This window comes from Rutidosis leptorrhynchoides, chromosome 5, assembly GCF_046630445.1.
Source record: "Rutidosis leptorrhynchoides isolate AG116_Rl617_1_P2 chromosome 5, CSIRO_AGI_Rlap_v1, whole genome shotgun sequence".
NCBI classification, from domain to species: Eukaryota; Viridiplantae; Streptophyta; class Magnoliopsida; order Asterales; family Asteraceae; genus Rutidosis; species Rutidosis leptorrhynchoides.
The window spans coordinates 178943613-178959695 of NC_092337.1; the positions used below are offsets into that span (position 1 = coordinate 178943613).

A 16083-nucleotide genomic window follows, 5' to 3' on the forward strand; every position below is an offset into this window, starting at 1 on the left:
ATTTCAATTGTGTACCCATATCTTCGTGAAACTTCTCCCAAAACTGAGATGTAAAACGGGTATCTCGATCCGAAATAATAGATATAGGAATCCCGTGTCTCGATATCACTTCCTTTATGAACAACTTAGCCAAGGTCTCCGACGATATCGCTTCCCGTATGGGAAGAAACAAAGCACTTTTCGTCAATCGATCAACTATCACCCAAATCGAATCAAATTGGGTTCTCGCCGTTTTAGGTAACTTTGTGATGAAATCCATGGTAATGTGCTCCCATTTCCATTTCGGAATTTCTAACGGTTGTAACATACCATACGGCTTTTGGTCTTTGGCTTTAACTTGCAAACACGTGACGTATTGCTCAACATACTTAACAACATCACGTTTCATGCCCGGCCACCAATACTCCTTCCTCAAATCAAGATACATTTTCGTCGCGCCCGGGTGATTGGAATACTTTGACTTATGCACTTCATCAAGTAGCACTCGTCGATGATCACCCATTTTAGGCACCCACACCCTTCCTTGAAAAGATAACAAACCATGCGGACCTAAGGTAATAAACTCCGTTTGTTCCACGATTCGTTCCTCATGCTTATTGTTAACAAAAGCTTCGATTTGAGTCTCGCCAAGCTTTACAAGAAAATCTTTAGTAATAATCACGTGTAACGATCCTACTCGTATCGTCGGATGTTGACTCTTTTGACTTAATGCATCCGCGACCACAATCTCCTTACCCGGATGATAAAGTATTTCACAATCATAGTCTTTCACCACATCCATCCATTTACGTTGACGATAATTCAGATCTCTTTGATCAAAAAGATGTTTCAAACTCTTATGATCCGAATAAATCGTACACTTGACACCATAAAAGTAATGGCGCCAAATTTTCAACGCATGAACAACCGACGCCAACTCAAGATCATGAGTCGGATATCTCGTTTCGTGTTCCTTTAATTATCGGGAGGCATACGCGATGACTTTACCTCTTTGCATTAGAACACACCCGAGCCCATTTAGAGACGCATCACAATAAACCGTCATGTCTTCTACCCCTTCCAGCAACACTAACACCGGAGCTTGACATAATTTCTCCTTTAACAATTGAAAAGCAATTTCTTGCTCGTTCTCCCAATTAAATCTTGCGTTCTTTCTCGTCAATTTCGTCAATGGAGAAGCGATCTTAGAAAAGTCTTGGATAAACCGACGATAATAACCGGCCAATCCGAGAAAACTTCGAATTTCAGTAGGCGTAGTCGGTCATCCCCAACTCTTCACCGTCTCTATCTTCCCCGGATCTACTTGAATACCATCCTTGTTCACAATATGACCAAGGAATTGAACTTCCCTTAGCCAAAATTCACATTTGGAGAATTTAGCATACAATTTCTCCTTCCGCAACGTCTTCAACACAACCCGCAAATGATGTTCATGTTCCTTCATACTCTTCGAATAGACAAATATGTCATCAATGAACACAATTACCGACATGTCCAACATAGGTTGGTACACTCGGTTCATAAGATCCATGAATGCTGCCGGTGCATTTGTAAGACCAAAAGGCATTACCACAAACTCAAAATGCCCATAACGCGTTCGAAAAGCCGTTTTCTCGATATCTTCCTCACGGACCCGCATTTGGTGATAGCCGGACCGTAGGTCAATTTTAGAGAAATACGTTGCACCTTGGAGTTGGTCAAATAAATCGTCGATCCGAGGAAATAGATAACGATTCTTGATCGTCACTTTATTCAACTCCCGATAATCGATGCACATCCGCATACTACCATCCTTATTTTTCACAAATAGAACTGGAGCGCCCCATGGCGAAGCACTTGGTCGAATAAAACCCTTTTCAAGCAGCTCTTGGGTTTGATTTAACAACTCTTGCATTTTCGTCGGCGCTAAACGATAAGGAGTTTTAGCAATGGGAGTAGCCCCCGGAACCAACTCAATGCGAAATTCAACTTGTCTTTCCGCCGGAACACCCGGTAACTCATCCTAAAAAACGTCTTCAAACTCATTTACCACCGAAATTTCACGAATGGGTGGTGGCTCTTCACGAGCATCAAAAACATGGGCAAGAAAAGCCATGCCACCACTAACAAGGAAACGACGTGCCCGTGCAAAAGTGCATATCGGCACAAGTCTTCTTCGCTTATCACCATGAATAATTAACTCTCCCCCACACGGGGTCTTCACACGAATAGATTTTTCATGGCATGCAATATCGGCTCTATTATGATCGAGCCAATCCATACCAACAACGATATCAAAATCGCCCATGAGATCAATTTTAAAGTTTTCAGCACCAAACACAACATCACAATTTTTACACACATCAACCACTAGCACCGTCTTTCCGTCCGCTATTTCGACTTCTACCGGATGACTTAACTTAGCTAATGGTTTATTAAGTTTAGGCACAAATTTTGGTGACACAAACGACAAGTTAGCACCACTATCAAAAAGTATCCTCGCCGGATTAGAATTAACCGTGAAAGTACCTGAAACGACTTCATTGGATTGTTTGGCTTCATCATTCGTCATCAAATAGTTGCGACCACTAGCCGTACCCACCGCCTTCTCCAACTTCTTAACATGATCATTATTCAAATCGGGACATTCCGGCCTCTTATGCCCTTCTTTACCACAATTGTAGCAAGTAAGCTTGGTCGACACCTTGGTACAATCACGGGCCATGTGTCCTCTTTGATTACAATTATAACACGTGGGTCCGAAACCTCCGGTAGCACTCTTCTTCATACTATTAACACTTTCGGAGCCTTTCTTATTTTTCTTGTTGGAAAAGTTCGAATGACTTGACCCTTCAAACTTCCTCTTAGAAAAAGAGAAATCACTTTTCCTCGGAACTTCCGGATCAAAACCCTGAGCCAATTCAAATAACTCTTCAAAAGACTTAGCCATTCCCCGACTAATCTTACCCTTCAATTCATCATTCATGGTACGGTAGAAATATTTCATCAACTTGTGATCTCACCAACATATTCCAGACAAAAACGAGTCTTTGCCAAGAAGGTAGACTTGAGAGTAACCAAGTCCATTGAACCTTGTTGCAAATTGTGCAACTCGTCCCGGATTTTATCAAGGTCGGAAGACGTTCGGTATTCTTTGAAAAATTCCTTCTTAAACTCCTCCCACGTCAAGCTCATGCATTGCTCTTCACCGTACAATTGGATTTTATCGTCCCACTACAACTTGGCCTCTTCACGCAACATACTAGACCCATACCTTGCCTTCTTCTCGGGAGGACATTCCGCGGTACGGAAAGCTCCCTCGATATCAGAGATCCAACATGTGCTTTTTAACGGATCTCGCACCCCATTAAACATCGGGGGTTGAGCAGCCTGGAAATTTTTGTAATGAAAGTCCCGCCTTCCATTCCCACCATTACCATCGCCCCCTTCGCCTCGAGGATAAACATTTCTAGCATCAAATGCCTCTTCGATCGTGGCCTTCATTCGTTCATTAATTATATCAGTTATTTGCTCATCAACCGAATCTTGAAAGACCTTTCGAACATCAGCAAGAAATTCCGCCCTTTGCTTTTTAATGATGGCCTCAACTTTGGCCGTGAACTCGGCGTCCTCACTCGTACCTCCATTATCATTTTCGAGACCGTTTCTCGTCTTCATTCTATAAAACGGAATAGGTTAAACCATGAAACGTAAGGACATAACACACATGTATATATGTATACCACACCACCACATATTGCTCGATAATCATCGTACATAGCTTGTTTGACACGATTTGAACCCGTAACAATAATAGCTAATCATTGTTATGCGAGCACGTCGCATTAACTTACTAGTATAACGTCTATCTCGCTTGATGATTGCTAACATAACACAAAACACTTAGCGCAAGGTTAGTTCACATAAACCTAAGCACTAACCAATCCCGGTCCGACCCGTCTCCTACAAGTCCCGCATAAAGCGCATACACAATAAAGTCTAAGTCTAGGCACCTATCTCAAGTCGCCTAAATCCCTTAGACCATGCTCTGATACTACTTGTAACAACCCAACCCAATAACCAACCGAACGCGCGAAATAAAAATTTTTATTTTTTTTATAAGTCAGAAGGGTGCGCCACGCGCACCACCTCAGGGTGCGCGAAGCGCACAGGCCAGATTCAGTTCTGTCCGAATCGGTCAATTTTCAAATAAAGAACACCCACTTCCCGACATATTTAGAAGAAATGCTTTTCACAACATGTTCTTATATGTAAAACTAACACGATTCAATCATTAAACGAGTTTTACAAAACGGGGCCCACATCGGCCGTTTTGCGAGTTTCATACAAAACATGAGTTTTGACCACATTAGTTTAAATTCCAAACGACAACATGAGCATGGTGTTTGGGGGTTAAACTACCCAATTCTCAGTCAAACTCCAAAAGCTATCACCCCAAAAAGCGTCCCCTATCAAACAAAGCGGGATCTCTAATCCAAACGAACGCCCTTACCCTTGTCTCCGCCGGAGCCTATAAAAAGATAAACAATGAGAGGGTAAGCAAATCTTAGTGAGTGCAATAATTATACATACACATATATAACGCATCTATTTGCATTCGCACCCACCAAATACCTCATACGAAAATATAACTCAAATAGCATGCCATCTTACTCATAATGCTAACAACTCGTACACTATCACAACATCACATTAGCATATACTTAACACAATATATATAGCGTGCTAAACAATATCCAACAACATAATATGGTTAACCATAAAGCTATGGTGCTACCGGCTCGTGGTTCACACCATACGCATTTGAGTCTCACTCTTTTATAGTGCTACCGGAACGTGTTTCACACTTTGGCGCTACCGGCACGTGGTTCACGCCTCATTTTAGAGTGCTACCGGCACGTGGTTCACACTCGATGCTACCGGCACGTGGTTCACATCATGATTTTATAGTGCTACCGGCACGTGGTTCACACTTGATGCTACCGGCACGTAGTTCACATCATAATACCCGTCACATACATGTTATGGCACTACCGGCACGTGGTTCATACCATAACATTCACAAATAAATACGCCATATACATGTACGCATAATTATTCCACTCACCTTAACGGTTTGGTGACGGTTTTATCCTTTCGCAAGCTTCAAAGCCAAGTACCTAATGCAATAAGTACTCGATCAACACACAAACTATTGCACAATTAGGGTATTTCATACCTATATTTCCCAACTAGGCCAATCATTAACTCTTTGACTAATTTAGAGTCAACACACCCATTTCGGGTCATCCTCTAACCCAACTAACACCCATTTACCAATTAACTAGGTGTGCTAGTAATTAACTAACCAATTAAGGCTCATGAACACCAATTAACAATTTAAAACCCTAGGTTAGTTATTCTTGAGTCCTCATGACTCAATCTTACCCAAGAACACCCAAGATCAACAAATATGGGTTTTGTGTTCTTCATTTACCCAAACCCTAACCCTTACACAAAATCAAAGTAAGGAAATCAAAGTTAGAACATACCACTACAACCAAAACGTAGCTAGAGAGGAGATGAACAACTTTATAACCCGAGCTAAGACCCAAAACTAGCTCCTTCTTCCCTTGCTTGAACTTTCTCACACAAGAAACTCACTCTCTCTCTAAAATTGAAGTGGAAAAGGATAAGGTTGTTGATTAAAACAAGCAGAACCCGGCTACAGTGAACAGTGCGCCGCACGCACCATTAAGTGTGCGCTGAGCGCACCTTGCCCAGTTCAACTTCTGACCTCAGTTTAATTACACAACGTCACCCACACTTCATGTACTCTATTTACAGCTCTGTACAATAAATATTAGGGTCTTACAGCTAGGTGGTGGGTGGTGGAGGTTGTGGTTGGTGGTAGTGGTAGCTGGTTGGTAGTGGTGGTAGGTGGTTGGTAGTGGTATGTGGTGGTGGTGGGTGGTGGTGTTAGGTGGTGGTGGTAGATGGTGGTAAGTAGTGGCAGGTGGTGGTGGTAGTTGGTGGTTGGTGGTAAGTAGTGGTGGTGGTGTTAGTGGTGGGTTATGTTGTTAGTGATGGTTAATGGTGGTGGTTGGTGGTGGTGGTGATTGGTGGTGGTGATTGGTGGTGGTGGTGGTAGGTGGTGGTGATTGGTGGTAGGTGGTGGTTGGTGGTGGGTGGTGATTGTGGTGGTTGGTGGTAGGTGGTGGTAGGTGGTGGTTGGTGGTAGGTGGTGGTTAGTGGTAGGCGGTTGGTTGGTAGTGGTGGTTGGTGGTGGGTGTTAATGGTGGTGGTTTTTGTTTGTGGTAGGTGGTGGTAGGTGGTGGTTGGTGGTGGTGGGTAGTGGTGGTTGGTGATGGTTAGTGGTGTTGGTGCTAGGTGGTGGTTGGTGGTGATTGGTTGGTAGTGGTGGTGGTTGGTGGTGATTGGTGCTAGTAGTAGGTGGTGGTGATGGTGGTGGTTGGTGGTGATTGGTGGTGGTGGTGGTGATGGTTGGTGGTGATTGTTGGTGGTGGTGGTTGGTGGTAGGTGGTGGTATGTGGTGGTCAAACCTAAACATGGATAGCCAGTTGCCATTTAGAAACACTATACATAGAACTATAAGTGAATAGTCTAAAAATGATAAATGAACTACCTCAGTTGAAGCAAATGGCTATTATATATCTTCTATTTGTGGGTCAAATTGACCTCCTCCAATTGGTCCAAATCTTACTATTCACCACTTTTGTCCCACCATTTTTTTTCCTTTTTTTTATTTTGACTGATTTATAATAGGTTTAAAATTTTTTTTTTTTTTTGGCTTACGTGGGCTGGTTTCCAGCAAAAAAAACCCTTTAAAAGGGCTATTTTACTCAAATGGGCTTAGATGATGCTCGGCCTAGTAACTGTATCGGTAGATAGTCATCTCGGCCTAGTAACTGTACCGGTAGATAGTCATCTCGTCCTAGTAACTGTATCGGTAGATAGTCCGTTCATTTTGACTATCATGTCTCTTGTGTGCTCTATGTAACCAGATACCATACCCCAACCCATACACAGACACTTCCTCATCTGGTACAAAAGACCATCTAACACACTTCCTCCTAACCCTATATCCTCAATTTCTTCTCCAAAAAATCTTATTTGTTGCAGCTTTCCTTCTTCATCCGTTTCTTCACTCTGCTTCATCATTTACAAAGGTAGGGTTTGGTGATTTTCATGAATTTTAGGGTTCGATTCTTTCTTTTTAGTTTCATATACCCTGATCTGTTCATTTTTTTTTTTAAATTTTAGGGTTCAGATCGATTTCTATGGATGCCGAAATTCAAACCCTTATCATCCCCAAATTATTTACTGAAATGTAAGTTTCTTTCAATTGAATTTATTTTTTAATTTTTATTGATAAATAAAAGTTATTATTTTGTTTAAAGATGGTTATGATATATGAGATATACATTGATGGATGATATTTATAATTTTGTTTCAAATAGTTATTCGTGCAGATGCTGCTAGTCAAGATGAGTATGTGGCCAGCGAAAAAGCCTAATTACTGTCGTATTGTTATTTTTTTCACATCAAAATGGCAACACACATGACAAAGATTTCTACTGCATCAGCAAGGTCACACACCAGGAAGAACAATTCATCTAATTCCACTTCTTTTCTTCAAAAAGGTTCTTTTATCTAATTAATGAAACTGATTCTGTTTTGATTCCGATTTTTCTAGATTATTGAATACAGTAGATTATTGGATTATATTTATTATTCGAATCTGATTCAGAAACTAGGATCCCTGATTGTTTGAAGTTTTGAACATGTACATGAGAAATTTTAATCAATATATAGGTTCTATTCTGTTATACTTTTTCTTCATTCGTTACAGACCTTCATTCTCCTGATACTAGCTCGAATAAATTCACAACTGTAACAACCCAACCCATATTAAACCGGCCCATAATTTTTTTTTCTTTTTAATATACATTAATTAACACTTTAGGTCCGATTACACAATTTCCAAAACGTATTTTTATCAAAGTAAGTTCAAAGAACTTAAAAACATACAACAATGATTTAAACTTCTTAATACAATAATACGTTAGTTAAATCATAAACCGGTTATAATCATTATGACCCGACTAGTTACGTTTACACAAAACCGAGCATGGTGATTTGGGACTACGCTACCCAAATCCTAATCAAGTACAAAAGCAAGATCTTCTAAAGCAACCTAGCCAAGATCTCTAATCCCCATGCTTACCAGAGCCGCCATCACGCGAACCTATAAAAATATCAACAACGAGAGGGTAAGCTATGCTTAGTGAATGTAAAGATAGTATACACATACATATGCATAAGATGGCTACGCATCACCAATCATCAAAATAACACATATCGTTTCCGCATGGTAAACAAACTACAAAAGAGCACAATTCACAAAGTAGCTACACGCTACGTAATCGCCAAGCTAACGTCACAAGATTAGCTACAACATAACAATAAGTATATACGCGTATACAATAAATATAATCAACAATATCGATAAGGTTAACCCCTTAACCCAAACCGCATGAAGGTTGGCCGAGCTACTCGGACCTTAGTGAATTCGCACTACCCAAGATTTACTTCCTTCACCACTTCAACAACCGAGGTTGGTCGAACTACCCGAGCCTTAGTGAATTCGCACAACCCAAAATTCACCACCTCATCACCAAGATGACCGAACTACCCGAGTCATCATGAATCCGCACTAACCGAGATTCATTTCCTCAACAACAAATTTCTAGCAACCCATCGCCAAAAGGGTTATCCAAAGCGCTAGCCGATTCACAACAACAAGGGTAAAAACCCACAACGCATAAGCATATCACATGGACCCGAAGCACAAGGTCCATTCTCCCACACGAGCATAGAGTAAACCCGAACAAGGGTCACCCTACATACACGCACCCATTTTACACATACACATGTGCATAGTAAATTTACACTCACTTTGAAGTCTTGATGGATGCCAAACCAAAATCCACAATCGCCAATGGAAAGTACCTATTTCATTTATCACATAACAAGTAGCACAATTAGGGTGGATTTACAAATCAACCCAAATTGATAACTAGTGCAAATTCGACCCAAATGCACTTTCAAACACAAACCGCGCCCAAACTAACCAATAATCACTAACACAAGTGAGAATGGTCCTAATACGCCAATTAAACCCGAACACAAGTGTTAAACACTTGCCTTACCCAAATTGACACCAAAACCCTAATTTTGACCCATTTCAAAGTTAGTCAACCAAATCACCCAAAAATGGTTCCAATACCTCAATAATCACTAAATACTAGTGATTACACTCACTTGCAAGTCTTACAAGCTTACATTTGCTCTCCAAACCCGAAACCCGCCAACATCAATAATAACCCGAATCTTGGTGTTAATCTTCAATTAACAACTAATGGGGTTTCATTTATGAACATACAATCAAAAGCCCTAAATTTGAATGATGAACACAAAAACGAATTTCGGAGTTAGAGCTTACCACTGGCATCACCTTGTAGCTAAGAACGAGGAGAACAAAGTTGCCTCTTACGCCAAAGATCGAATCACGAATCTTCCTTTCCAAAAATCTCTTTGAATGATTTGGAGTGTTGAAGATTTGAGAGAAAATGGAGATGAAAAGGGAAAAGAAATAAAGAAAATGAAATGAATGGATGGTATTTAAGATCCCAATCTGCACACACGCAAAAAGACCAAAATGCCCCTCCTTTATTCCTTTTTAAAAATGTTGTTCAGCACTTTTGCCCGTTATAGGCCGCGGCGCGGCTGGGAAGCCCGCGGCGCGGCTTAAAGCTGAAATCCAAGGTCGAGCATTTTCATATAAATCACCATCAGACCATGTTATAGCCCGCGACGCGGCTAGAAAGCCCGCGTCGCGGCTAGAAAGCCCGCGTCGCGGCCCAGTACTGAATCTGATTCTGACTCTGTATTTCAGGGACTGAACTTGCCTAACTCTGATTCTGATGTAATTTCTGAAAATGCATAAGTGTTAGGTTCACTTTTAGTGGCGCTTTCTACTGCGTACATTTACTGACACTTTCGGAACCTTTTCTGACGCACAAAATTCGGGATCTTACAACAACTTTAGGTATACTTATTTCTACTCCTTCATTTTCATGAATTTCTTAAGGTTGTGTTATTCTTAATTCTTTTTGTTGAATTTACTGATTCATTTTTTATTAGGTTTAGGAAGGAATTCATTGTGATTCATCCTTCTCAGTTCTCCCAGGTACGCTCCTATTTTATTTTTTTTCTTAATTTGTTAAAATCGGGTGAAGATTTGGGTAGAAATTAGGCTTTCATGATCTTGATTGTGGGTAAAATATGTTGAGACTTTTTTTTTTGTGTTTTTTGGGTAAAATATGTTGAGGCTTCTCATATTTATAAGTTTTTTTTTTTTTTTTTTTTTTTTATGATTGTGTTGCTGATTAGTGTAAGTGATTTGTGTTAAAGATATAAGAATGAGAAAGGGTCAGGTAATATTAAGTTGTTTATACTATTAATGAAGTGATTTTGAATCTAGAAAGTAAATTTTGAATCTCTAAGTTCCTGTCTATTGCAGACTTGGCAGAATTTGCTGATAATAACCGTAAGCTCTTATCGATTTTGAGTGTCGTGTTACTCAGTTGGGTAAGCTTAAACTTAACTTATTAAACTTTTGTCTATTATACTTATTTATTAAATTAATTACTTGCTGGTATGTGTTTTTGTGAATTTAATAAAACTCATCTTTTATTTCACAATCATACATATTCTGTTTCAGGTCCCTTGGATACAAGTGAGCAGATCAAGGTCCCTGCTTCTAATGGTTAAGCCTACAGCCTTTCTTGTAGTTTTCATGATGGGAATGTATGTTTTTTGTGTATCCCCTAAACTTTTGTATATTTTCTCTTTTACTCAGAGTGGGTGCGAATTATTATCCATTTTTTATATAACTATTGACGGATCTAACTATAACATTAACGAATATATGAATTAATTATAAACTACAGGCTTTTTCACCTGGTACTCTTAGGTTTTAACGCCATATCCATACAGTGTCTATGTGTTGTATCTGGTGGTCACAAATCCATATTTGCAAAGAAGGAAAATTTAACTGCTTTCTTAATTGTCGCAAGTCAGGTAAAAAACTATAGACGCATAACTAAAATACTGTTTTTAGCTCTATCTACAAAAACCAATGAATGTGGTGAAAAAGGTCATCTACAAATCCATTGAGACTAAACATTTTTGTAGAAAGCTTTTCCGGTGCTGGTTGCAGTTGTGGATCAACTAGGTACCACGTTTGGTGAATGGGGTTTACTGATAATTCCCTGCGTCGCGGCACATTTGATACAGGTTTAACCCACATACAACATATATGTGACAAGTTTTTATCGGCAAGTTCATTATTAACGAATGAATCATTTTGTTCAGATAATCACATATTATTTTCTCATTAACTACTGGAATAAAAAGGAATAATCGCTTAGCAATAATAACAAGGTGGCCTGAGATTCACAGAAAAGGCAAGATGTGGAAGATGACAAAAGTTGGCATGTTCTTCATGTTTTTGCGGTCTTTTTGGGTGTACATCACTTAATTGTTTTGTATGTTAATGGTGTAGGTGCCAAATGGGTCAAACATGAATGCAAAGCAAGGAGCTAACATTGTCTAAATCATATTTTTTGTTTAAATGTGTAGGGATGATCGTTATGGATGTGGATGCGGTGCTGGTGGTGGTGGCCGATTTGGTTCTGATAGGAATGGAGATCGTTAAAGTGGACGTAGTAGGGATGGTGGTGGATGTGTTTTATTGGACTTCTAAAAGTCAACGGGTCAACTATTACAGGCCCCCAATTTCTGTTTTGTTTTTTCTTCTCAAGGGTCCTAATGGTAGGGGTGTTCAAAACCGGATATCCGAAAATTCGGATATCCGAATTTCGGATATCCGAAAATTCGGATAGTGGTTTTGGTCATCCGATATCCGAATCCGAAATTTCGGATATCCGGTTTTCGGATATCCGAAATTTCGGATTCGGATATCGGATTATCCGAATATCCGAAATCTTTTTTTTTTTTTTTTTAACTATGATAATAAGTCGTTGAACTTGTAAACGTATGTATTAACATAAAAATTATTAGGTACTTTATAATTGAAGTAGTGATCCGATTAGCATGTATTTATTTTGTGACGGCTAAACATAATCAATTAATTAACGATTCTTTAAAGTTTAAAGTGTGTGGGCAAAGAATAAATGTAAAACATGGAGCATCTTAGATTAGTAAATTTATTTGTTTGGTCTTGCTTGGCCAAATGAAAATATGGTAAACTTATTTGTTTGGTCTAATGTTTGAGTGGCCCGAATGCAATGCAAATATGCAGCAACTGCAGAGTGCAGTAAACCTATTGAGCTCAGATCTGCTCATATTTAGTATTCAAACCTTATACTATTGTATATATTAGTTTGGTCTAGTATGGATACATCTCTAGACAGCTAATCCATGTCTCACTCTCGCAAATTTATGGGTTACAAACGAGTTCTAAAGTATAATATAAATATATATTAAAAATAAGTATATGTAATTTCGGATATTCGGATATCCGAATATCCGATTTTTTTGAAAAGTGCCATCCGATATCCGAATCCGAAAAATCGGATATCCGAAAATCCGGATATCCGATTTTTCGGATATTTTCGGATCGGATTTTCGGATTATTCGGATTGCGGATTCGGGTTCGGATATGATGAACACCCCTACCTAATGGTGCTATGTCAAATGTTGAAACAAACTATTTGTTGGGAAATTACGGTCTCACTAATTCCCACCACCCAGCCCAACAATAATAGTAAAGAAATAAGAACAATACACAATACAAGATTTAACGTGGAAACTCTAAAACAGGATAAAAACCACCGGCCCCCAAAGAGAGAAATACACTATATCACAAATTGTTACAATGATATAGACGACTCTCTTAAGTCAACTACACTCTCTAAAATATTTAACTAATACAACTCTCAAACAAGGGTAAGAAAGAAAGAAATAATCAAATACCTAAAGTGTATTGATTGGTGCAATTTGGAATCAATCACATGGCCTCCTTTTATAGCTAAGGAGTTCACCTCCAACTTCACTCTTCTATCAATGTGGGACAAAACTCCATTTTTCCTTCTAACCAAAATATAACTAACAAATCTCCACCTTTTAGATAGAAGAAAATAATCATGCTTCCACATTGCAAAGATAACCGATGTAGACGCTTCCTCGACGACAACTTCAAGATCCTCATCTTCATGCCGTTGACATTATCTACCAAAAGACAAAACTTGCATCTTTACCGAACATTGTCTAAACCGACAATCATTGTCATCACAGACAATCATAACTCTTAACAAGAATTATCATACTCCACCATTAAGAGTATAGCACTTAGAATATCACATTCCAAGCATTTCACCTCGGCACATGTTGTTGAACAACTAGCTGAAACTTTATGGTGCAACTTCCTGTTTGGCTTTCCCTGGAAGTTTCATCAGCTACAACATCAGTTTCCAACACACAACCTGCATCAATGCCAAACTAATGCCCATGTGCAATTGTGGAACCGCTAACGAACATCCCTTTCCATGGTGGCGCGGACACACTATGAAGATGGTGTGACTTCAGAGGAATTCGTCACTCTCCGTAACAACGGAGACAATGTTAGCGTCTTTGGAGCCATTTTCTGGATTAGCTCCACCTGGACAATTAACCCTTACATGCCCAGTCTTCCCGCACCTCCAACATACCAGATTCTTCCCAGAGTTTCTCTTTTGCCTATCCGAACACAACACTATCGTATCTCCTGATGACGAGAACCCGTTACCTTCCAGTCTTTTCTCCTCGGATAGGAGCTTGCTAGTAACGTCTTTAAACTTCAGAGTTTTCTTCCCATACATCAAAATAGGTTTCATGTGTTCATAAGACGATGATAAAGATGATATCAACCTCAAAGCTTTATCTTCGTCATCCGTTTTAACTCCAATAGCCTCTAGTTATGAAACAATACCGTTAAGAATACTTAGATGATCTGAAATCTTTGAACCCCCATCCATACGCAGAGTATGAGATTGTTCTTTAAGACACAACCGATTTGAGATGCCCTTGCCCTGGTACAACTGCTCTAGTTTAACCCAAAGCTCATTTGCCGTTGATAACCCGTGCACATTTGCAAGCACGTTCTTTGCAAGACACAAACGAATCGCACTTGCTGCCCTCAAATCCATATCATCCCATTCTTCTTCATCGAACTTACTGCTAGAATCACTGCCGGGAACAAAGGTGGGTTTACCTTTCAATGCCTTGTGTAACCCGGACTGAATCAACACATCCTTGACTTGAACCTGCCATAAGCCAAAATTGATCATCCCATCAAATTTCTCTACATCAAACCTCATTGGACTGAACTTCGACATCGTATCCGTATCCAATAAACAATACTTTCTCTGATTTTGCTCACGTTTCGAATAGCCAAAAGATGTAGCAGGTAGCCAGGACCCTTTTAATCGGAAATCCACAACTCGCCACTAACAAATCCAACTATTACTACGAATCAGAAAAAATATTGTCTAACCAGATACCCTATACGATTAATAGAACTCGTTTCTGATGTGGACGATCCACTCCCGTGGCAACCACAGAGCATACTCCGACTCCTATAATCAAGACCCCCGTCAAACCTGACGCTCTAATACCAGTTGTTGGGAAATTACGGTCTCACTAATTCCCACCACCCAGCCCAACAATAATAGTAAAGAAATAAGAACAATACATAACACAAGATTTAACGTGGAAACTCCAAAACATGAGAAAAACTACCGGCCCCCAAAGAGAGAAATACACTATATCACAAATTGTTACAATGATATAGACGACTCTCTTAAGCAAACTACACTCTCCAAAATATTTAACTAATACAACTCTCAAACAAGGGTAAGAAAGAAAGAAATAATCAAATACCTAAAGTGTATTGATTGGTGCAATTTGGAAGTAATCCCATGGCCTCCTTTTATAGCTAAGGAGTTCACCTCCAACTTCACTCTTCTACCAATGTGGGACAAAACTCCATTTTTCCTTCTAACCAAAATATAAGTAACACTATTATGGTGTGATGGAGTATATGAGATGTGGCAAATGCAGTGGTGATAATGCTCATTTGGTTAATTGCAATGGTTCTACATTTAAAGGCTTATGGTTTTGGTATATTTAACTTGGCATGTATTTCTCATTTTATGAATTTAGAAAGTGGGATGTACATTAGTAGTTCATTTGTTTGTGTTTTGGTCATTTACTTAGTCATAGTTAATGCGCATTTAAACAATTGCAAACGTTTCTTAGCCGAATAGCAATCAAACATACTTTTGAACTATATAATTCTTTGACAATTGTTATCTTTATATATTAGCAATCAATAATTCATAGTCGCGTAGCGCGTACCCCTAAATCTTGTTACTACCACCATCATTGACCTGACATCAAGTAGAGAGTAAGACAATTATAAAAATGACGATATTAATACAATGTTTCTAACTTGCAAGCTCCAGATTTATAAAACATCATCATTATTAAAAATAAATAAAAAGTATATTGGTTAGTTAGAAGAAGAATGTAAACCTCAATAATAACCTTTAAAATCCACCTTGAAAACCTGCACAAATCACCAACATATAAATTTAGAAATCGGTGCAAATGAATTCATAACTAATTTGAAACACACGAAAACTTGAAACATTTTAGTAAAATAATGTAGGTCCTTCAGACGTTAAAACTTGCATAATAATGTACGACCCATTTCAGTTACTAATTTTGACCCATTGAATGTTGCTTATTTTGAACCATTTTAGATGAAATAGGAAAGTATAACCCATTTAAGTATGTAATTATATGTATAGACTGTTAGTATATATAAAAGTTGACTGTTACTTTTCTTAACCCATTTCAAGTTTTATATAAAAGTTGACTCAGTTACATACATATAAAAGTTGACTGTTAATATATACAAATGTTGACTCAGTAGGTAATTATAAGTAACAGTCA

The 16083-nt window shown here is 38.9% G+C and overlaps 2 long non-coding RNA genes across 2 annotated transcripts; both read left to right on the forward strand.

Moving 5' to 3' along the window:
* The first annotated feature begins 7022 nt into the window (after window positions 1–7022).
* LOC139847965 (uncharacterized) lies at window positions 7023–9897 on the forward strand. Its single transcript, XR_011759767.1, has 3 exons — window positions 7023–7169; window positions 7264–7330; window positions 7461–9897. It is a non-coding gene; the product is annotated as an uncharacterized lncRNA (long non-coding RNA).
* Window positions 9898–10164: 267 nt separating this feature from the next.
* Window positions 10165–10875, forward strand: LOC139850532 (uncharacterized). The gene is made up of 3 exons (XR_011760058.1): window positions 10165–10252; window positions 10586–10653; window positions 10787–10875. It is a non-coding gene; the product is annotated as an uncharacterized lncRNA (long non-coding RNA).
* The last annotated feature ends 5208 nt before the right edge of the window (window positions 10876–16083 follow it).